Source organism: Colias philodice, chromosome 3 (genome assembly GCF_061535455.1).
Source record: "Colias philodice isolate Cphi_HAF_F1 chromosome 3, ilColPhil1 Martin Lab GWU primary, whole genome shotgun sequence".
In the NCBI taxonomy this organism is placed as follows: Eukaryota; Metazoa; Arthropoda; class Insecta; order Lepidoptera; family Pieridae; genus Colias; species Colias philodice.
Genome location: NC_143088.1, coordinates 13288118 through 13312196, shown reverse-complemented (window position 1 = coordinate 13312196; position 24079 = coordinate 13288118). Strand labels below are relative to the sequence as shown.

The 24079-nt window shown below is 32.8% G+C and overlaps 1 protein-coding gene across 4 annotated transcripts in view; it reads left to right on the top strand.

The window, feature by feature from the left end:
- Positions 1-23105: 23105 nt before the first annotated feature.
- Positions 23106-24079, top strand: part of ich (zinc finger protein ichor) — a 31504-nt gene continuing 30530 nt past the window's right edge. The window contains exons 1-2 of one of the 4 annotated variants that reach the window (XM_089714876.1): positions 23106-23202; positions 23622-23761. The gene's annotated coding sequence lies outside the window, so the exon portion shown is untranslated. Of the gene's footprint in view, positions 23391-23602; positions 23762-24079 lie in introns of all 4 variants that reach the window. The other 3 variants (XM_089714874.1, XM_089714875.1, XM_089714872.1) reach the window with 3 other exon arrangements.

Genomic DNA, 24079 nt, shown 5'->3' with positions numbered 1-24079 from the left:
TTAAAGATATAGATAATGTGACGAATTTAATTTATTTAATTCCGACTGTTTCTCGGAATAACATACCTACATTTACTAAGAATTGCATACAATGCCGGGTTTAATATATTGCCGGTAACATAATATTATGTATGATAATAATTCTTAAAAAAATATTTTATATATTTCTTAAAAAGCTTCGATATTGTATACAATAATACAATTCATATTCAAATTGTTGTAAAATAGTCCCACTTTTTTAAGTTGGTTGAATACACTAAAATACTTATAAGGATCGTACCTACTAATAAAAGTAACAAAATGAATTTTTTAAAGTTCCCAGTAATCTTCTGGAATCAATTTCAATAAAAATATAAAAAAAAATATCAAGTATGAAGATGGTCTATAAAATGGATTGCGCTATGTTTACGTGAGCGTGATGTCCCGCGAACCACGTTGCGACGTTAAATATGTACCTAAATTTGAGTAACGCAGATTTGTGACAGCGTTCCCCTCGTCCTGCTGTCCCCGTGTACATGTGGCAGTTGGATTATATAATCCGCCGTATTACGAACGGCCGGCATTTTGTAATATGCCGAAATTCGTCTTTTTCAAACATTCTACAAAAAGACGGTCGCGAGCCGACGGAGCCCCACTTCGTGGGGCTCCTATTTCTGTATAGTTCTAAAAAACACGAACCTAACCTAACCCACCCCCTTATCCAAACCAAAAAATTCTGATTACGAATTTTCGGCATATTACAAAATGCCGGCCGTTTGTAATTCGGCGGATTATACAATCCGATTGCGACATACATACCCCTCGTCCCGCGTACCTTCCAATATCTTAGATGTTTTACATTTCCGACTGTTAGTTAGGAAATGTATGGATTTCCTAGGAAATGTGTACTATAAAATAATTTATTTCACACATTTCCATGCGATTTTAGGAATTACATACATTTCCTGGGAATTTTATACAATGACGGATTACATACATTTCCGTTAACATATACATACTTACAATGTTTATAATTATAATGATAAATAGGCAGAAAATAACGGTCTATATAATGTTATGTTATATTATAACCAGTAAATAAAATAAATATTTAATTAAAGTTTATGTGTAAACTGTAATTCGATACAAATGCAGGGTTAGAACAGGATTTTAAAATATGTCTCCGGTATTGGAAACGAAAATTATTAATATTTGTCAAACTGGTTAAATGGTGGTGGAATGTTGTTCCAACACTTATGGCTCTTTCAATTTATGCGTTTCGTATCGGACCGCTAGTCGCTACAGTGCCGAAGCTGTGCGTTTGTCGTACGGCGCAGTGCGCACGGCCGGTCGTTTGTTTTCATACAAAATGCACGGTGCGGCAACAGCGCGGCGTCCGTACCGCGAACGCTCGACAGCAGGACGGCAATCTACAGATCACCCATATTTGGCAATCTCGCTTCACCTAATGGCCTTGTCTGTTCAAGCCGAAATGAATTAATTACCTACTGCAAAAATTAAATAATTTAGATTACCTGGAAAAGACAAGGAAAATAAACTTTAAACAAGTGTTCGACCGATTATTACCAAGTAGGTAAATAAATTAATGACAAGACAAGGTAATTAATGCTAATAATTTCCTAAAGAAAACATTTTTTTTCAAAATTTTCACATAATAGGTACTAGTACCTAACTAGACTCAAAAGTTTATGATAAGTCAATGAATGATAAATAGAATATGTTTAAGTAAAATGAAGTAGGTAGTTTATTTTACAATAAATTAATCTTATAAATTACCAACTTTCATTCTACGGCTTCAACCGTGTGCCTTATTCAATCCCTGTTCCTACACCTTGAATCCAACTAATATTTATGCAACAAAATTGAGATGTCCTTTTTCAACGTAGGTATGTACCGTGTATGTATATCGAAATTTCCGTCAAAATCGGTTCAGACGCGTGCGGGAATGCGTATTTCCAAACTATACATAGCCAGAACGCAACCATAAGAAACTGCTCGTGTATACTTTGTAATGCTGTTTTTAAGTTTGTTATTACAATATATACACGAATTTTGCGTACTGATCGTGTATACTTTGTAACGCGGATGCTTGCTGCTTCGTTCCAAACTATACACGATCAGTACGCAAAATATGTATATAACTAAATATAGCTTCTACACCACTTACGCTTGAGCGAAATAATAAATATATAGGCAATCAAAGACTTGTACAGCTATATCTATCTACTTTTATTCCTCTTGATTGATTCAGTAAAATATGGGATAAAAATATTATTAGGTAAGCTTAGAAAAATTAATAGGTAACAGATATAAAGGTCACCTATGGGTTAGGTTAGGTTCGTGTTTTTTCAACTACACTAAAACAGGAGCCCCGCGAAGCGGGGCTCCGTCGTCACGCAACCGTCTTCTTCTGGACTTATTAGATTCTTACATTTTAGTACTATTGTCGTGCAGTATAGTCGGGAACGAAGACGCAAGCATCCTCGATACAAAAAATATACGATCAGTACGCAACATTATATTATACACAATACACATGCATTTTAATAATAGATTTCAAAACAGCAATACAATAATATAAACGCGAGCAATGGAAAGACGCCGCGCTTACTCCGAAACATACACGATTAGTCCGCATGCGTAGGTACTGGCGCTGTATATTTTGGAGCGCTATTCTTACTTACTTCACTACAAAGTATACGCGAGTATTTGCGTACTGCTGTTGTATAGATTGGAAGAAATTTGTAATAAAGTTATTTCCAAACTATACGTGATTAGTTTCACACCGTTGCGTACTGGCCTTGTATAGTTTGGAAAGACGCTGCGGGAATACCTATTTTCTCGTGGTCCCACTATTTTCTATTTTGTCCTACTATGACGGAGTAACTTTCGTATTTATCTACAAAACAGAAATGATTTGATTGTTTGTTTGTTTGTATTGGATAGGATCCGAAACTACTGGATTGATTTGAAAAATTATTTCACCATTCGAAGCAAAAATTATACCTACCTGATGAACATAGGCTACTTTTTATAACGGGAAAATACTTCATTCTTATAGGAATCGATGTCGAAATATTTAATTTTAGGCGCATAAAGAAAAAAAACGCAAAGGATCATTCAAAACCTTTTCTACGGTTTAAATCTCAAAACTTTTTGGTTCATACTTCATATAAAGGTAATCTGATAGGATTATTTAGAAAATAAAACAAGATGACGTAGGTAGGTATTTAACTTTAGTTTCGATTTATTATCATTATGATGATTTCTTGACATTCTTAACGACGCGGTTGGCGCAGAGGTAAAGTAACTGCCTACTGAGCTGACGGTCCCGGGTTCGATCCCCGGTCAGGGCAAATATTTGTGTGATGAACTTGATTATGTGTTTTTGGGTCTGGGTGTTATCTATATATTCTATATATGTATTTATAAAATACTAGCGGTCCGCCCCGGCTTCGCCCGTGGTACATGTTTACGTTTTCTCTACATAAGAACCATCCTCGTACTTCAAGGAATATAATAAAAAAAGAATTATCGAAATCAGTTCAGCCGTTCTCGAGTTATGCGCTTACCAACACATTTTGCGATTCATTTTTATATATAAGAAGATTAAATTATATTTATCATCGTCTATACTCTGTCCATTATATTATTTGCTTTTTGACAGCTTCACGCCTATGAAGGATTGTATTGTCTATGTTAAAATGTCATACAAATAATTATCGTTCTTCATGGACAGGTCCCGCCCACTTAGTGATGTCTACACAGAATTATTCAATGATGGGTCGATAGATTATAATAATCGATAGAAATACTCTGTAAAATATATCCGATGCAGAATAACTCTTCTATTATGTTATATAATTTAAACGTAAAGACAACCAAATTGTAAGATAGAAACCAATAAATAATAAAATATTAGTTTAGTTTAGTTTTAACATACAATGCATTGATATGTGGTCTTATTATTACATATCTTATTAGTACGTTTACGTTGTAATTATTATTTACGTACCTGATTCGATTTATGATAATATTTTTAATTTATAATTGAAATGGTATCACAATCGATAATCTTTTGAACATCACTTCTGGTATCACCCGTCGAGCTGTCAAAAAGCAATTCTTATAGTCTTGGGCGTATTCAGAAAGAAAGCTTGAAACTTATAAGCGCTTATAAGCGCTTATCGGCGCTTATAAGCGCTGGTAACCCGCGCAGGAAAATATATGAACATGCGCTTATAAGCGCTGATCGGCGCCGACAAGTTTGTTGAAACTTGTTGGAACTTGTCGGCGCCGATCAGCGCTTATAAGCGCATGTTCATATATTTTCCTGCGCGGGTTACCAGCGCTTATAAGCGCCGATAAGCGCTTATAAGCGCTTATAAGTTTCAAGCTTTCTTTCTGAATACGCCCTACTAAGCTTATAGTGGACAGACTATAGTACCCACAACATAAGCCTTAATTGAGATTACTGTGGGACTAGGTCGATTTGTGTAATATTGTCCTTTAATATTTATTTATAACTAGCGCCGCCGTCCCCGCCCCGGCTTCGCCCGTGGTACATATTTACGTTTTCTCTACATAAAAACCATCCTCGTACTTCAAGGAATATAATAAAAAAAGAATTATCGAAATCGGTTCAGCCGTTCTCGAGTTATGCGCTTACCAACACATTTTGCGATTCATTTTTATATATAAGAAGACTAGCGGTCCGCCCCGGCTTCGCCCGTGGTACATATTTACGTTTTCTCTACATAAGAACCATCCTCGTACTTCAAGGAATATAATAAAAAAAGAATTATCGAAATCGGTTCAGCCGTTCTCGAGTTATGCGCTTACCAACACATTTTGCGATTCATTTTTATATATAAGATTTATATACTTATAATTAAATGTGACTAGAAATAATATACTTACTACGGTTTAAGTATAGGTTGTATAATGTATATTATTTTGTAATGAGATCTTGCAATCAAATATTCACACAATCTCGCAAGTTTTCCGACAATTCATTTTTCGTATGAAAACGATCAATACACTAGGTACCTACCTAATATAAGCCGCTACAGGAACGCAGTTAGTAATAATTAATAACAGCTTTATCCCATTTACAATATTTTTATAGGTACTGCAAAGGCAATGAGGTTATGTATTAAAAACGTAGTACATATATTATTATTAGTCTGTGGTCTGTGATATTATTATTAGTCTGTGTTAAAAACGTGAAAAGTAACGTAAAAACGTCTTAGTGCCATCTAGTATTCGTTTAGCATCGCCAAATCGGAGGAGAATAACTTGTTTATAGTAGTTTCATGAGATGGCGTTGTTTTGAATATAAACTTTTCTGTAAAATTAGTTAAAATCGAGTGAAAATTAAATTAAATAGGTAGGTTCCATTTACAAAAGTATGTAAAAAATTATAAAAAGCAATGAAATTGCAATTAAATCTAATTTTGTTTCTTGCTGGTTAAAATGATACACTTAGCGGCATCTATTGGTAGACGGATGGCATTAATCGTCTTTTGTATGTAGTGCACCAGACATGATAATAAGCAAAATAGAAGATTATCATACTTCACCTATGAAAATAGAAATACCTCGAGTAGAAAATAATAATTTATATAATGGTACTTAGTGTTTATTTTCTGAATCGATAACAAGCGCACTTATTGTTTATTTATGTCCTGTCAAATATCATCAAAAGGGTAAAGATACTTTTTTTAACCTAAACAGTTAAACCATCGTATATGTACGATTAACTGCACCCCAATTATTATTACCCTATTCCAGTTTTAACCGACTCACCATATGTTGTTACACTTCGTTACCCATGTTAACAAGTGCTAGCTTACTGACAAGTGTAGTTAACTGTTCACAATCTGTATCTAGCTCAAAAAATAAAGCTGAAGATTTTCTTTGCTGCTGAACCGATTTAAATAATATTTTCACCATTGGACAATGATAATAAAATCGTAGCTAGTAGGGTTTATATAGACTTATAGGGTCAGTAATTAACTCTTGTCGTCAACTCAAAACATGTAGTATTTCAAAAATTTACATCGGCTCATAGGCTATAAAATTATAAACGGTAAGCTTCCTTATGGGTTCAGTGAACCCGAAGGTCGCTCTATCAGCACTAATTACCTCCTCAATATATTGGAAGTCAGTTTATTGCCTTATGAAAATACCGCTTTAATGTTTACAGACATACTATGAAATGTACATAATATATACCTTTTACCTTCTAATATTGCAAAATGTGTTTGTACTTTCACGAGAATGTCGTGTTCTTCGACAGTGACATAGAAATGGTTTATGTTAATTATTGAAAATCGTATCACATTTTAAGAATTATTCTACTTATTCGTTTTTGCCATAATTTTTAGGACTAACTTATTTCTATCGGTCGGCGAGATAAGCCGCGGGTAACAACTAGTGGGGAAATATTCTACAACTTACGCAAAGTATTTAATTTAATTGTCACAACAATAATTAATATATTGTTGCATAATGCATGTAGGTTACCTACATACCAACATTAGGTATGACAGATATAATTATCATACCTACTATCATTATTCACTGATCTATTTGTTAAAAATATGTATTTGTATATTCACTGATAGTTTGTATTGTTTACTAAGTTTGTTACCATGGCAACAATATTATCTACTATTTGTATTTAGGTACCTCATTTTACATCCATAGGGCGTATTCAGAAAGAAAGCTTGAAACTTATAAGCGCTTATCGGCGCAAGTGTCATGTTCATATATTTTCCTGTCAGTGCTGGTAACCCGCGCAGGAAAATATATGAACATGACAAGCGCCGATAAGCGCTTATAAGTTTCAAGCTTTCTTTCTGAATACGCCCATACTATAATACATAATATTATAATTATGCGAAAGTAACTCTGTCTGTCTGTCTGTTACTCAATCACGCCTAAACTACTGAACCAATTTGCATGAAATTTGGTATGGAGATATTTTGATACCCGAGAAAGGACATAGGCTACCTTTTATTGCGAAATATGTACCACGGGCGAAGCCGGGGCGGACCACTAGTTAAATATAATTTAGTTAACATACCGTTTTACTTTTAAATTAAAAAATGAATCGTACATATTTAAAATGAAAACAATAAATGGTTATTCTTTATAATAACTGTAGTTTAGTTATTATCAGATGTACATAATTGTTATAATCGCTGACTAAAACGGAACTACGGTTGACGTAATTGCAAAAAAGTGTAGTTTCTAAATTCTCACAATGGATATTTATAACGAAAATGATTATAATAGTCAAAATATAATATAGCTAAATAATAAAATTTAACCTGGATTGACATAACTACTATTTCAATGAATAAATTTTAATGATGTCCCCTAAGGATGTCCCCAAATATAATTTTACATAAATCAGACAATCACATATTATCAAAGTTACCATTTACACTGTATATTAATTTTGACCTTTATAATGAAAATAAAGAGACCACAAGAGATTAATTAATAAGGCCTAGACACAAATTTTATTAGGTATATTGTCTTTACTTTACAGCCTAATATTTACAAAAAGCTTAGACCCAGGGACTGACAGGTTTACGGTCCCGTGAAGGTATTTAGTTTTATTTTACTTGATGGTTACTAGCTTTAGAGATAAATTCGAACATAAAATATTACCTTCATTATAAAAGAACTCTTTTAATATCTATATTCCTATTTTGTTAAATGTTTAATGTTATAAAAATATTAAAAAGCATATAGGTAGGTAAAAGCATCAGGACATCAGGTTTTTCTCAGAAACCAGTTTATTTTATATTACAAGAAACATACAAGGCGTTGAATGCCTGATGATAAGAGATAAAAGCTTGAGTTGAAATCGTGTAAGTTACTAAAATAATATGAATTTTTAATTTTAGTACGGTGGGTGCCAAATAAAATATAAAGGTTTTATGGTAAATTAAACATTACTGTAGACGCCCGCTGCAGGCTGCAAATTGATAGAACATTATTTTAGAGACAAAAAAAATTGAACAGAGGCTACAGTATCATATTATATGCAACAAAAATGTAGAATGTCGTTATCTTTTTCTATTTTTACAAAAGCGCCATCTAGTTTTTAGTATAAGTACTACGTCAATGTCATTTAAAAATGTCGTCTCTGTAGTACCTTTTAAAGATAACAGATGGCGTGGAAATATATAATTTATATCAATTTTTATCCAGGTATTGTTATTTTTATCTTTATTATTTTCGAAATTAAGCAAAATTATTGGTCATATTTTGGTATTTAATTTATCATATAAAAATATTAAATTATGAATAATGTAAATCAGCGCCATCTAGCGTGAAACATACAAACCAATACCGTAACAATAAGAATGCATGTTGTTGTCTTTTTGAACTGTGATAATAGATGGCGCCACAGTGAAGATGGTAAATTTTTCCATCTTGTCAATTTAGAAATGAACGCTGAAATTAAATTTATCTAATAATTTTTATGAATTTTATTTATATATTTTTTATAATTAAAGAAAAAAATCAATAGTATTTTTTTTGTTAGGCTTTATCACTGGCAGTCTACATTTTTTAATCGTTTTTTTTTTTATTAATTCGAATCTAGTTTTGAATCATTCTATCGTCAAACAATTCGAAAAGCTTTACTCATAATAGGTATTATTCTAATGTATTTTTTTTTTCAAAATCTACCTGACGAATCAACCGGAGTGATTGTTTTACGCCTGATTTTTCGTTCTAAGAAAACTACTGTCTGTACCAATTCGAAGTCCCTAAATAAGTTTTAAGAACAAAAACGTCGCGGTAGCTTGTTAATTTTAACGGCAATAAATCGAATATTGGGCAAGTGCTTCGACAGGTTGTACAATTGAACAAAAGATTAAAAGGTGCCAGTAGCTATTTAGAGGTAAATATTTTGGTTGACAATTGTTGAGATTATAATAGCACAGGAGGGAACATATATTTATGTATTTATTTGGCGGCATGAATAGATTCAGACGTTTCGTGACTTATTTAAAGCGACAGAGACATTTTAAATTTGCGTCATGCTAAATTTTTACGTTTCAATATCTTTTTGTTCCACCTATTTATACATAAACTAAATATTTTTTACATAAACTTCCAAATAAAATGTTATAGTAGGTTCATGTTTTATAATATTATGTGATGCGTCGATAACAGTAATGTTTTGTTCTGTACTTACTACTTATATACCTAGATCACTATCAAGGAATTTCATGACATTTTATTTTATAGCTCCTGTGGCTCGGAACTCCGTTGCAGGGTATCGGAAAAGTCAATCAACCAAAACTATTGTGAGTATCATCATCATGAATCATCACAGTAATTAATGTAATACTATACTAGTAAGTAGCAGGGAGTTTAACTATTGTAGATAGATTTCATGTACTTACATAATGTTTTTTTGTCTAATAAAATTTTATTATTTTTTTATATTTAGACACCTACTTCTTAATCTGATTTATAGTTATATATAGATACCTACCTAATACCTATTTATTTGTATTAGTTATTTTTTACCTTTAGGTATTTTAAAACAAGTAGCCCATTCAACTATTTGTTATGTTTTATGAAAACAATTTCGTGTAACTTTCGATTTCAATAGAACTAAGGATTAACGTCCGTGACAAACAGACAGGGGCATTCGTCCTTTATATTGTTTTACAGGTGAGACCAATGGACCCCCCACAAAATGTTTTTTATTGTGCAAACTAAGCTTTTATGTAAGTAATATAAGTAGCAGTATTGTTGGAAATATTTCAGATAAATTACAATTAGACAATAGCATATATTGTCATGGTGTTAACAGTTCAGTAAAAAAATTCGTACCTACACGTATAATCGATTTAGGCTTATACTTGTCGCTCTTTTTATGTCGGTACATCATAATTGTAGCACATAGTTATTGTTTAAATGCGTAAAAACTGATACATAGATGAGAATTTCTTACACAAGAACTGAAATACTGTAAAATTATTATTGCTAAATAACTAATGAAAAATAGTAATATTCAGTAGTTTCTAGAATTACTTAAGTAGGTACCTAATTATAAATGCATAAGTCCTAGACATTAAAAACTAACACCGGTTAGTATTGTTGGTATTGATTTATAAATATCTATGCACCTTTATTGAAATCATAAACCCCATTCTTACGTTTCTTATCACATTATAGGTAATTATACTAATAGACTAATAGATTTTTCCAAAAGCTCGAATACTAATTTTACCTTTAGAAAGTGGCAAAACTTATATTAGGTATCGAAAGTTGTTAATTTTTATTTTTATTTTCGGTAAATAACCTGTTGGTGAAATATGTCTAGAATAGTTTCGATGCTTACTGAAAATAAATAAACATTTTTTCTTTCTTTCTTTTCTTTCTTTCTTTCTTTCTAAATACGTTATTGGATAACTGAAATTATAATTTTTAGTTGAAAATAAAAAAAAATGGTTTCCCTTTTTAAAATTGTTATAAGTAATAGATATTGTAGTAAAAAGTTTTTTTTTTTTTTTTTTTTTTTTTTTTTTTTTAAATCTCCTCTAAACCTGCAATCTGCCTTATTAAGCATTAAGCTGGTGGTTAAAAGTTTTAATGTTGGCATGCATGGCAAACGCCCAGTGGCGTCTCCATATAATATTTTCTATGATCATGGTGAGTCTGATTCTACGGTTGAAGGAGGTCTTGTGGAGCTCTCCGTTTTATGCGCTTAAAGGTGCGAGTGGGCTCCATCATGTTCCAGACAAGTATGTTGGGGTGATTTTTTATACGGCTTTTATATGTCTTAAGTTTCTTGAGAATTTCCTCTTTAACAGTTGGAATGAACAAGTCACGGTGAAGATGACAATTGCTAATGAACCACGGAGCTCGAGATATGATACGAAGTATTTTTGACTGGAAACGTTGTATAATTTCCAGATTAGAGTGAGCTGCAGTACCCCAAAGTTCAACTCCATATGACCAAATTGGTTTGAGGATAGACTTGTACAAAAGAAGTTTGTTGTTCAGTGAAAGGCCAGAGTTACGCGCCAAGAGCCAGTACAATTTGCGAAACTGTACACTAAGAGCTTTCCTTTTTGTGAATATATGTTTCTTCCATGTAAGACGTCTGTCCAAGTATATACCCAAGTAACGCACATCTTCTGACTGGGGAATTGTTATTCCGTTAAGTTGAACGGGTGGACAAGTATCGCGTCTGAGGGTAAATGTCACTTGCACCGACTTCGTTTCGTTGGCTTTTATTCTCCAGTCTTTCAGCCACACTGAGACATCATTTAAACTTTGCTGTAACATTTTCGAGGCAGATACAGGATCCTCATGCATTGCGATGAGAGCAGTATCGTCAGCAAATGTCCCAACGAGAACATCTTCTTTAGTCGGTAAGTCATAAGTGTATATTAGATATAATACAGGACCCATTACGCTGCCCTGCGGAACACCAGCCTTAATTTCGTAGAGATTTGTTCTGTCGTCTCCATGCTTAACATAGAAGTGTCGTTGTTGAAGATATGACTTAATGATTAGGTAGAAGTTTATAGGTAAAGCTTGGAATATTTTATAAAGAAGGCCCTCATGCCATACACGATCGAATGCCTGCGAAATGTCCAAAAAAGCTGCTGAACAATATTTTTTGTGTTCGTATGCGTTATTAATCATCTCGACCAAACGATGGACTTGTTCAATCGTGCCGTGACCTTTGCGGAAGCCAAATTGATGGGTTGGTATTAAATCAGATTTGGCTAGCAGTGGAGCCAGGCGTTTCAGAATGAGAATTTCCAAGATCTTTGAGGCAACAGGTAGTAGACTTATGGGGCGGTAGGAGGAAACGTTTTCTGGAGCCTTTCCTGGTTTGGGAATAAGTATGATTTCAGCCACTTTCCACTGAGGAGGTATGTATTCTCTTCGCAGTATAGCGTTATATACATATAGCAGTTAGTAAGTCAATGGCTACGGAAGGAAGTTCCTTCATGGCTTTAGTTGTTATTAAGTCATAACCAGGAGCTTTGTTCAAGCTAAGATTATTGATTGTGGAACGAACTTCACTTGCCGTGAACTTTTTTATGGGAGGTGAAAGCTGATGCGGTGTCGATAGAGCTTCTGTTACTTCAGATATCTTACTAGAGCCGTCAGCAGAGTTCGGCGTGAACACTCGCGAAAGATGCTGAGCAAACAAGATTGATTTTTCAGCGTCACTTTTGGCCCACGTGCCATCATCCCGTCGAAGTGGTGATTGGAAAGATATTGGGCTTTTTAAAGATTTAGTTGTCTTCCACAAAGAGTAATCTGTTGCAGAGGTGGCATCTAGGCTGTGCAAGCGATTCTCTATTTCTATGTTCCTGATGTCTTCTAGAGTGTTCTTAACTTTCTTCGCTAGTTTGTTAAATTTTTTCTTATCTTCTGGATGTCTAGAGGTATGCCACTGTTTTCTTGCCTGTCTCTTTTTAAGTATTAGTTCGGTTGCTATTTGTGGATACATGGGTATGATCTTAATATCTCTGTGTTTGGGCGTAGCTTTCCAGGCAGCAGTTTGAATGCAATTGTTAAATCTCTCAACAGCTGTGGTTATATCGTCGTCTGATTTCAAGGGTATATGTTTATCTATTGTGCTGACTATAATTTCTCGAAAGTATTCCCAGTTAGTTCTTCGAGAATGAATCCTGCAAGGTTTTGTTACTTCCACAGGCTCATTATACAGTACGGCTATGACAGGTGTGTGATCAGACGATAGTTCGTATGTAGATTTGCAATGTAGGGAAGAGATGGGAAGACCTTTCGTTACGAAAAAATCAACCAGGTCAGGATTCTTCTTTGGATCGGAAGGCCAATATGTCGGTTTTCCAGTAGATGTAACGCATAGGTTAAGTTGCTCGACAGCTTTCTTTAGTTCCCGACCCTTCGTAGTAGTGGTTCTTGCGCCCCAGTCAGTATGTTTGGCGTTATAGTCCCCCGCTGCAATGAATCTATTGCCGAGTTGATTGAAGAAAGACATATATTGCTCAGCTTTTAGGTTGTGCTTTGGGGGTATGTAAAGCGCTGAGACCAGTATTGGGCCACTTGCACTCTCAATAGAGATGGTAGTGGCTTGAATTTCATGAGTGCTTATTGGATTGTGGACGTAGTGTTTGACATTGTCCCTGACCAGTATTGCAGAACCTGCATGAGCTCCGCCATCAGGGTGGTTAGTGTGATACAATTTGTACCTTGGCACTTGGAAGTGGGATTTGACGGTAAAATGCGTTTCAGAAATAAGCATAAAATCAATTTGATGAGTTTGCAAAAAATATATTAGTTCTTGAGTATGATTTGACAATAAAAAGTAAGTACATTATAATATTACCTATGTGTTGTATAACAATAGATAGCTTGTAAATCTTTTCACCCTTTGTTTCTTCGATTATTTCCGATACATATAAGTTATACCTACTGATGTCTGACGATTTATTCCTCAGTAAGTAGGTGATCAACCTAAGATCATTTAATAGGTACTTAGAATAGTTAAAATCGAAAAGAATCAAACAGGTATGTACAAGGAATATTTTCCATTCCAATCATGCCACCAAAATTCCGAATACCATTAATTTAAATCACACCTCTACAACTATTTATCATAAAACTTTTTTCACTATCACGCCCTAAAAATAAAATAACACCAAATTGCTGTATCATTAATGATCAATCGCTATTGTTTGACATTCAGATCCGTCGCGGTCCCAAATTATTGTAAACGGTGCTGTTCGCTCCACTTGCCTTCCAGGTTACTTGCTGCCACGTGCTTTGTGGCTAAATAATCGCTATATAGAAATAATAAATAATTTGCAATATTAAAAACACGCTTGAGACTCATGAAATTATTGTATTGTTACCGATCCTTGATACACAAAGTTTGAATTAAATTCGTTCTGAATAATAAATGGGTCAAATTCGAGTTCACAACTACCTTATACGATACAAACATACAGAAATAGTTTAATTATCATTTCTAATGAGTTTTTATATTGATTGAATTAAATGAGTTTATAATTCATGGGCAAAATTATTGATTGTTTAATTATTGTAAATCTGGCATACGAAAATTACAGTTAATTAGGATAAAGAAAGAAAGATGAACGAAGGAAAATTTGCGTAAAACATATTTCGAACAACGTATAAATATTCTCATTTACTTATTTACTTGCTTACACATTTGATTAAATTAATTTCTTAATTGATCTACATAAAAAAATCTATAACAGAATATACCTTTAGACCTAGTTATTCGAATCAACCTGAATTTGGTTAATTAATTTGAACAAAAGCTAGAAAGTGTTAAGACTGCAAAAGATATTTGAATATTTACATATTACTGAATATTTTAATTTGTTGCATAAAATATTTGCAAAATATATTAAATCGTACTTATGTAGGTACATTGTACACAAATTAGGAATTAGCACCAAAATAAAACAATCGCTGATGAGCTTTCCTTTCGATTAATATCAGACGATTAAGGTTTTTCGCGATAAAAACCTCGACCCATATACACATAACGACTAGATCAGCCTACTTTGCATGCGATGTGAGTCTCGCTCGAGGGACCACATGGTATGTACCGCCACCTTGCAGCGGTGAAGCGCTGCAGGAATCCGAGCGTTTAACCACTGAGGAATGTAAAGCGCTGCAAGCGTGATTGCATTAATTAGCGCTCAGAATTAAAAACGATTTTGATCTTAATCAAGCGCGTCTTGAATCTTGATACCATTTGAGTTGAGATATTTTTTTTTGTTGAGAGATTATATTTTATACTCCAATAATTTAAATAAGGATACTCTTTCGGTGTAGATTGAACCATTTTATGATCTACATAATTATGATGTATCATAGGTGTCTATTAATTTATAAATTAAAACAAAACTATAATTTGTAAATAAGTATGGAGCCTATGAATTGCACTTTATGTTGCTAAAATCCTATCCTAAATAGTAATTGTTAATATTTTTCAACGATGTCGAAATTAACAATGGGTTATAATTTGTTTTATACAATATGGTCAAAACATTTTAACCTTCTAAGGACACGCGTGACGCGACCCCACATTTTTTAAAACAATAATGAAAAGTGTATTTTAATTTTTACATTAGTTCCACAATGATCATCTTTTTGTAGCATTGTGCAAAATCTGCAACATGTGTTTTTTTGGACAAATTGACTAATTATTGCTTTCTTTTGAACATAATAGAAATGTCTTCAATATGTCGTCAAATATTTTGTCCAAAATTGGTTAATGGTTTGACAAAAAACACGTGTCGGGATTTATTTTCTTGTATTAACAATGAGAATGACCAATGTCTTAGTTTTAGAAGAAAGCTTGATTAAAAGGTCGCATTTCTTAGAATGACTTAGTAGTTTTGAAGCAAAAGCGATCTAACCTATCATTAATTTAACCAAGATAAAATTGACAACACTAAAAGAAAAATATAGAGAACTCAACTACTACTAAATATAAATATTATTAACGCGAAAATCTGTCTCTGTTTATCTATCTTCGCACCGTGAAGTTCATAGTTACGAATCCAGATTCATACTGCTCAAATAAATCCCAAAAGGATTTAAATACGATACGAGAAAATTCCCTTGGTTTAATCCACGATTAAAACTACGGGCCATAGTCTTCTTTATTAATGCATCGGAACAGTTTGAATTGGTAGTTTTATTGAACGGAAAGACTTCAACGAGACACGAGCTAACTTACAGGCGGCAATCTTAAAAGTAAGCTTATATTATTTATATTTTTGTATTAGAAAAAAGGCATGGTTTCTAGTATAAAAATAGAAGGTTTCGATCTCACGTATTAGTAAATGTGAAATTATCACCAAAAATAACTTAAAATCAGTTATTTAGACCACTAAGTTTCTTGGCCTAGAAATATTGTTTCGTTTTATTTTTTAATAACAACTTTACTATTTTTTACATAAGTCAATAATTCATAATTTAATAAATCGCCAAAGAAATTTTTGCTCCTTTCAATATACATAGGTAAGTATATGGTTTAGATAATATTATTTAATTTTCCACGCCATCTTGAAATATGTGTGTTAATAGCGATTTGAGCAGACAGATTGTCTGTAAATAGAATAATGTCATCCAAACGTCTTTATTACTTGTAGAATTCAATGAATCTGCTTGTTTCCGTTCTACAAAATAATCTTTAATTATATTATCAAAATAATAAAGTGTAAATTATAGTCATTAAATTGGAGAAATATGATAAAATTCTCAAAATTATTTTAGCTTATTTCGCATTTTAATAAAATGTATCTAATAGAAATGAGGTTATCTGAAGTATGTTTGAGAAAATCTAAAGGATACGTTAACATTCATTTTCGTTACAACTTACAACCTACATACCTATTTAGTATTAACTATAACTAGGTTTTTTAATTATTTTTACTTGAGATTTATTTTCAAGTGAAAGTTGTTGAGTTAACTTATTTTTTTTGCCATATAATCAAATTAAGAATTTGTTATAAAAATAAAATACAGTTCCCATAACAAAAATGTGTCAATATTTGATACAAAATACATAGTTCCAGTTGCTACCTAGAGCTGAGTTTTTAATTTGACGAGATGCAGCAAAGTAACCCATCTTCCAAGTGCACATTTTATTGTTCTATTGTAATATTCAATGTCGGACACATTCAAAGACAAAGTTTGTCTAATAATATTTGGGTAACGGTGTAACTAATTTTATTTATATGGGGTTGTTAATGGCAAGGAATGTTGTGGTTCATATTTGTTAGGGTTATAACTTATAACATTGTGTAAATTGGTGTATTTTCTGAACAATAAGTTATTCTCATATGTATAATATAATAATTAAACAGTGGATATGATAATTATGTATATATAAATGATATTTAGCTATTATATTATTAATATAGCTATTATATTGATAAATCCTCAATATTGGCGTGTCAGCTATTTACATTTCTCGTTGTAAAATTGATTATTGTTAATTTACTGTCGCGAAGACTGGTTGCCAATTGGGGGCTCGCAATTCGCGGGTGTACCGTTACGATTTACGACTTTACGATAAAATCCGAATCGTCATATCATTAAATTTAGTTGGTTGTCTTATCTATTATAATTGTCATTTATCTTAAGCATGATAGCTCAAAAAATATTTTAAGGAAAAATAATAAGCTATCGTTAATTGATTGGTGCTACAAATTACATTATTATTTATTACTCAAAGTTAAATCAAAAAACGTAACACTATAACAGTTAAGAAATAAAAATGTAAGATGACAAATCTTCAAATAAGACCACAACCCACTTACATTTAAAACATAAGTGGCAAAAAATTTGGGTCATCTTCAGTCATTTCTTCGAAGGTTGTGCAATCGTCTCTAACGGGATCCATTTTGCAAATATAGAATACATATTGTTAGATATTAAAGGGTTTAAAACACGGTTTATTCTTTATAATACCGCTTGGTTCGCTTGAAACGACATAGTCTTTCAATAAAACAAATAATAAAAAAATATTTGTTAAATAAATATTTACACTGGTTCGAAGGATTTTTGAAGTGAAAACTTCTTTAGCGGCGTTGAGCACTTTTTCTGTAATGGGTATAAAATCTTAAACTCGCGTCAGGACTCAGGAGTTGCAGCACGTGACCTGATCGAAAAAGCGTAAGACGGATACCATTCCAAAATATCAAACATGCTCAACGTAATAAATCGCTCATAATCAATTTTTCACTTCTGCCGGCACTCCCGGAGTGCAACCCGTCTTTTTTTTATTTCATTGTAAAGAATGCATTATGCAATTGATTTGCGTATCGTATAATAGATGTGAAAAATGTGTGAAAAACCAAAGAAAAAATAATACCTAAAGAATTTAGCATTGGAAAATAATCAACTATTTGCCGCCAAAAAAGCTCGGTGAAGTTATAAGGAATGGAACTCTGTAAAGGGGAATTTTAACCAAAAAGATTTTTTTGCCAAAAAGATGAATGATTCATCTATAATTTGTATTAAATAATCAATTTTTTAAACATAAAACGTGAATTAATATTCCATGGTGATTATTCTACAACACATCCCGACTCACACTTAGCTATGCATCTTCGACTTATTAATTACTCGTTTCGGAAGATTTATATAAAGAGGTTTTCTATAACATTATTTGTTATCTTAATTTGATCGTAAATTTTGAGGTTAGCTATTTAAATTTATTACTAATCAAATAGCTGTTAACTCGTCTAAATAACTTATGAAAATATTTCGAATAAATTTACGAAGAGAAACCAAGAAATTTATTTAAAACTATGATTTTTTTATTTGATGTAAAATAAAATACAATGAGATTATACCTACTAAGCTAACGTCTCGTTTGCCTGGAAGAGAGCATTGGGAAGTGATTAGGCCGCTTTATAAACTATACTGTGTGTTTTCCTATAAAATTGGAACAGGATTTCCTTTATATTGAAGAGTAAAATGAAATATAAATAAGTCAGTTTTCCTTAAGAAATAATACTATGTTGATAAACCACCAAATTTTCCTACATTCAAAGAATATAACTTATAACAATTTCGTAACTGAAGTTTGACGTCAAAACTCAAAAGCTTTGAGTCATCGAAATAAAAAGGCGTCTAGTTAAGAGATGAGCGAATGCGGATCGGTGTCAGTGTGTCGGTCTGTCTATCATTAAGCGATGCCGAATTCGACTTGACCGGACTTGGTGAGGTCCAAGCGATAGCGGATAGGCGATAGCGGATAGGCGATAGCGGATTTAAAAGTTTTCAAGCTCTCTAGTCTACAAGTAAGATATTTTATCAACAACCAGCACAGAATCCCTGTTTAGTAATGGGTCATCTTCTAGATCGTGATTTGTCTTTGCAGTGGATAAACCTGATAAAAAGCCTGTGTTAATGAAGTGGGAAATAGATGATTATATCAAAGATACGCCTGCTTCTTAAAATATAAGATATAATAATGTCGTCTGGATATTTCACCATTTCTATCTGTCTACAAATTTTACAACGAAATCCCAACGCAAGAAATTGACCGAACTACAAAACTGCCCAAACAAGTATGTTCTATAATATCAATCACCCTGTTCGACTAGGGCCCTTCCAGCCTCCGACATCCTCCGACATCCATCCAAGCCGAGGTTCGAGATCCCCGTCAAGGGGGGACGCCTTTTGCGCATGTCGCTACCAGGGTAAACCTTCAGTTCACTCACGCGTCCGCGTCAAGATGTAGAAGCCCTTCTGGCTAACATCGAGACACCACACAAAAAAAAATATATATCAATCACACTGCAAAGTACACACACCGCTTCATCTTGTCTCTAACACCAGTCACCATCATATAGGAACCGAGTTGCCCATCCATCATGGTAATGACCACAGTGTCTGTCTGCACTGCGCACTCCACACAACGGTGTTTTATTACGCAAAATATTACTATTTACTAGATCACCGCTTTATGTGAAGATGCACTTTTTGAAATTTATTACGCCTCTATCTAGATTTAAATTCCGATACTGTCTTGAAATAAGTTTTATAAGTTAGTTTTTTTTTTTACAATAAAATGAAGAGATTTTACTTTTAATTATTTAAAAGTATTTTTTTTTTATTACAACGGGATTATTTTTTTTTATTATAAATTATAAATGAGGTTGAAAATTTAGTTTTCTATGTTAAGCTTATTCATCTATCACTTTTTATCTCAGTAATTGTTTTAGTCTGCATAGCTAGATAATATTATGATACATAAATTAGCCTAATTAAGAAAAATATGTAGACTAAATATTTTTATTTTAAAATCTGTACCAGATACAATATATAAATACACAATATGTTGTAAAATGTACATAATGCACTAATAATTTCAGATATAAAATCATAACTTTAGACAACATTTTCCGGACACAATAATTTTCCGGATTTAATCAAAAAGACGCTATTCATTACCATATCGACAATTAAATATGCTTGTAGACAAATAGTTTTACATTCATTTAAAAAACAGGTACATTCCGCGCGTCGTCACGTTCATTCTGATATTCCGTTATTTATTTAGCTAAGATAAACTTTTTGAGATTCTTTCGCCGGTCGTACAGTTATAATTTATGTTTTTATAATAAAATAGTGGCTTAATAACTACTGTTAGATAATTTGTTAGTTGTATTCGTTTTAATTGTTAGTTGTATGATTGGGATTAACAACTTGGCAATTTATTGTAAACTATAGCCAAACGCTCGGACTCGACCGCGTTGCCACGAACGAACTAAAAAGAAAACCTGGGTCGTATAACAGCTTTTAACTGTAGATAATTAAAATCAATGGTTATTGAATTAATCATTGCAAATATATGAACATAAAAAACTAATGATTTCTGATTCAATTGCTTCAAAAATACACGAAAAGCATAAAAATAAATTGTAAAAAATGAGCCACGCTAAACTTCAGGTTGCTATGTATCTGAATTTTAAAATGACTCATTTCACTCTTGTAACGATGTCACCAAAAAAAAAATAAGAAAGTTATTCCTTAAATAAAATAAAATTGAATATCCATCTCCATCTATTTTCATAAATATATCAATAATTTCTAATCGAAAATTAGCAAATGAAACACAACGCCGCGAGCGATACAATTCATTTAGATTTAATAATCTCCCAGATCATTTATCATTAATTTAGTTTACGGCCACTCCCACAAATTATCGGGCTGTCAAACCAAAATGTGCCCCATTAAAGTTAATGACATATAGCTTCATCAACCAATTGGAACAGATCGCGACTGTATTTCGTGCTCACAATTATTTCGACAAATTAATGATATGATTGAAGATTGGAAGTCGGAAATGATTAGAGAATTCATTTAACTTATATGTAGAGATGTTTAAGTGTAGTTAGATGATTTTTATAATTGTAGGTATGTATTTGAATTTGATTGTGAATGGTGGTAATGAAGAAGTTGCAGATGTGGATAATTGTTTTAGTAGTGCGTAGTATAGTATTATATTATATCTGTCATGGTGGTGCCTACATCTATTTAGATTTTATAGACATATTTTCAGGGACTTTTTTTGCTTTTATATTTTTTGCTAATTTTAAGTTAGAAGCTTATTTTTAGGCATTCAGTAAAAGATAATATGATTTACAAGACCGTTTTTTTAAGATTCCTGGTTTTTTTATTTTATTTTATTTTATTTTATTTTGGTACAGTAACAGATTGCAGAACAATTCCTTATATCTAGCTCTTATCTAATAAAACATATAAATTCTACAACCCAATAAATACCGTACACAGCTTTGAACCAAAAAACAAAAACCGTTTACATAATGACCATGTTTTTGTTCCTAATCCATATCTATACCAAGCTATAGCCAGGAACAAACATAAACCGAGAAAAAAAATTCTAACAGAGAGAAAAAAAAAGCTACTATTTAAAATACAATGTATGAACAACAACAATGTATGTATGAATGTTGAATTTGTATAGTTTTAGATCAAGAAAAAAATTTAGTTTTGAAATATAGCGATAATCTAGCAATATTTTTAATTACTGATGTTTGCAAAATTACGTATGCAGATAGGGTATAGCTTAGAATAACTTACCAGTTTTCTCATTTATTCTTACGACTAATATTTATTTTTAAGGTAGGTAAAGTTGACCTAAACCCCATTTTCTGCAAGCATCAGTAATTAGGAACAAAATCAGCATAATACAAATGAATCTTACCGTTATTATATAATTACACATGGTTTTACTCATTATTCTAGGAAATAATTAAGGCTTTTGGCAATGTAATTGACGTTTTATAAATGTAGGCGGTAATCTTTTGAACTGTTTCAATTATTTATCGCCAAGTCAAACGAGCGGTATAATTAATCTAACATACTATATCTGTATGTTTAATATATATTCTAAATATTATGATATATATATTAAAATTATGAATATTTCGACGTGGTGTTATTAATTAAATAAGGTATGTGATAAGAGGCTTGGTTGAGTTCTCAGCGTTCTCAGCTTCATTTCATGTAGGCGGAAAATGTTGGCTGGATTATTAAATTTTCATTATAAACATTGGAATTTGGAAACAAGGGTCTCATAGGCTTCCTATGTTCGTTATCTATCAACAAACCACCAAAATAAACTATGGTAAAATGTGGTGTTTCCAAGTAATTTGCATAAAAACATAACTTATATTAGATATCGAATAACGAACTAAGTTGTATAAGATGAAAAACATCTCGTTTCTTGCTCATCCAAATGCTAAAGATATAGGACCTCACCAGGGCCCCACCGGAGCCTACAAAGAAAATCATCGGTGGCCCACTTACTAACTCGATTGACAAACTACTCTTACAGTTTAGACAAAGGAAAGTCGACTCTTTCACCCTGGAATAGAAGTGATAGTAGGTGAAAGTGCCGCTTGTAGGTCTGTAGGCTGAGTGCGCATGTCGGCGTGTGCGTGCGGGCGTCTGTGTGCGTATACGCATTGGAGATAGCAATCGACAGGGGACCTCAACTTGAAGAGAAATGCGTCGCTTTTGAATTTAATTTAAATTATGAAAATTTTAAATACGCCGTTCGAGTACAAGTTTAAATGGTGCATGTAATAATATTAAAGTATGTTATATTTAATGTTTAATAACATTCATAAATCAATCCATTATTATTACAATTATCAGTCGTAAATATGTTATAGAATAGTTTTATGAGAATAAATAATAATCTGGTATATTTTGTATGACTATGAATATTCATTGTCTGCTTAAACGAATATTATTTTTTTTCCAGTAGGTATGTTAGATATAAGACATCATTATAACTTAGTTAAATTATATCCATAGACCTAACGTTATTGTTTTTAGATAACACATAATTATGATAAAATAAGTAATATTATGTACATAGTATACTAAACCCCAATAACCTGCTTTTTCAAGTAACAAGTTTTCCACAGAAGAACCGACGCGGACGCTCCGTGGCAGCGGTAGCGGGCCGTGGTCTAACAATCCCGCTGGTGGTAGAAAATTTTTGGTGGCAGTAAGTGGGGTGCGCGCGCGCCGCCAGTCACTCGTTGGTCGCGCGGCTCGCGCCCGCCTCTCGTGATAGATCCCGACGGAACCAAGCGGCCGGTGCGGCACTCCCGTGCTCTCGTACGTTCAGCCTCTGGTGCCCGAATGTAATTGGCATTAATAAAGTGACGTGTTGTGATGTGTGTGACGCCACCCGCCTTTGCGTAGCTGAGGTTTCGTGTATCTTTTATTTTTGCCAATCACATTGACTTTTCACTAACCGCATGTAATATACTCGCTTCTTCACTGTTCTGGATTTTCACTTGAAGGTTGTATATCTGTATATTTGAGATTTTTTTCCTGTTTTAAGTTTTAACTTTAAACTCTTAGTCTTTTCATTTCTTTTGATTCAATTTAAATTTATTATGCTATCTCAATTTGTAGTTTACTTAAAATAGGTCAACTTGAATATTCAATTTTCTCAACCATACCTTGTAGTTGCTATTCGCCTATAACACAGAGTAGTTTATGGTGTCTACAGTTGTCTCTATTATTTCTAGTCTGTGCCCGAACCCCCCACGGCCTTGGTACTTCTGACCCCTCAAGAAAGTGACGCTTGTGACAAGTGGACTTAAGTGTATAATGTTTTGGATTTGACACCTACTTCACCGCTGCCCACGATATTACTGCAATATTTCAGGTGAGTCCTTATCAAATTTAGTATCATTTTATAATTTAAAAAACTCAAATTTAAAAAGAGGTCTTTCAATAGTTTCAGTTATTGTAAACGCGTAGAACATCGCACTTCTTAATCCGAATTAATTTTGAATAAATTAAATAAATTACAACAATATTTTAAGAAACATGCATCCATTGAACAAGTACAGTTAAATATATAAATTCACAAGTGGAAAAACGTCTGCCGAATTTGTGACCCACATAGCCGGCACCGCTAGTTATTCCTGCATACATACATGAAGTACGTACGGTACTTTAAAATGGCGACCTTGTGTAATGC